Raw genomic sequence first — 1,203 nt, forward strand, 5'->3', positions numbered from 1 at the left:
CAGCGATGCCATCACTGCCACCGCTCAGCTAACAAATGCCGCTCTCGTTGACGTCGCACTTCCCTAGGCAACAGGCCCGCACTCTGCTCTCATGAAATGTCTCCTAACTCCATAAGCCAGATATTTCAAGATTTTTTTTCGAAGTAACGCATTAATTACTTTCCCTCGTATTTGATAACATTTACTCAAGAGTAATTCCATGAGTAATCCAATTACCTTTTTGGGAAAGTAACAAGTAACTATAATTAGTTACTTTTTTAAATAAATAATTTGCTGAAACCTGCTGGTTACGCAGAGTAAAACGCTTAAGCCAAGGCTGCGTGCAAGCAGATGTTCATTTATTATCTTAAAATATGTTTTTGTATTAAAAAATACCTAATATTTTAGCCTCCCTCCTGCTGTTAGAATAATTATGTATATATTATCACACAACTCATATGCTTAAAGGCCGTTGCTATAGTTATTATCAATTGTGCTGAAGTTGTACTTTTCTATCCGTGCAAAGGGACAACTTGCAATCTTGGATTGCGAGTCGTCTCGTATCAGTGTTTGTGTCCAGACCCGGCCTGCTGACTGCCAAGGGCGGACATCGAGTACCTTGACGCAGACAAAGCAGAGACACGGCGATATCACGAGTGTCAGCATTTTTCCATTTCTGAATAATCTTATATTGTGTCTAACTGGGGCCGCTGAAATGACCCCCCTTCCTGCAGAAGCAGCCTCAGTGATGTAACCAGGGACCTCCCAAATAAATAGAGGAGCACGTGGGCTGTGCCTTAGGGCGTAGGTTGGAACTGTAACTGAGTGTACAGCCCAACACGTCTCTCCTCATTGAGCAAAATGGAACTCTGTGTCTGCATGATTCCTTGCTTCTTGTCTGTTTAATAGATGTCATCAGTGTTTGAACCTGACACCTGCACATACAGTACATCATAGTTGTGTATATCTATAGTATTTATATGTAATGTGGGTATTATATTTTGTCAATTTTATATTGGACCATCTCAAATGTTCACATTTTTATTTATATTTGTAATTAGAAAAATTGTTTATGTTGATTATTTTTTGGTATTTTGTTATGAAAAATATGTTTTTATGGTATGAAGCATGAACACACATATATATATATATATATATATATATATATATATATATATATATATATATATATATATATATATATATATATATATATATATATAT

At 36.1% G+C, this 1,203-nt stretch overlaps 1 long non-coding RNA gene across 4 annotated transcripts in view; it reads left to right on the forward strand.

The window, feature by feature from the left end:
- LOC133660784 (uncharacterized) overlaps nucleotides 1–831 on the forward strand; it is a 9,205-nt gene extending 8,374 nt beyond the window's left edge. For 3 of the 4 annotated variants that reach the window (XR_009827891.1, XR_009827890.1, XR_009827892.1), the window contains exon 3: nucleotides 1–831. This exon is cut by the window's left edge and continues 321 nt beyond it. This is a non-coding gene — a long non-coding RNA (uncharacterized LOC133660784). The other variant, XR_009827889.1, reaches the window with a different exon arrangement.
- The last annotated feature ends 372 nt before the right edge of the window (nucleotides 832–1,203 follow it).

Source organism: Entelurus aequoreus, linkage group LG11, assembly GCF_033978785.1.
Source record: "Entelurus aequoreus isolate RoL-2023_Sb linkage group LG11, RoL_Eaeq_v1.1, whole genome shotgun sequence".
In the NCBI taxonomy this organism is placed as follows: Eukaryota; Metazoa; Chordata; class Actinopteri; order Syngnathiformes; family Syngnathidae; genus Entelurus; species Entelurus aequoreus.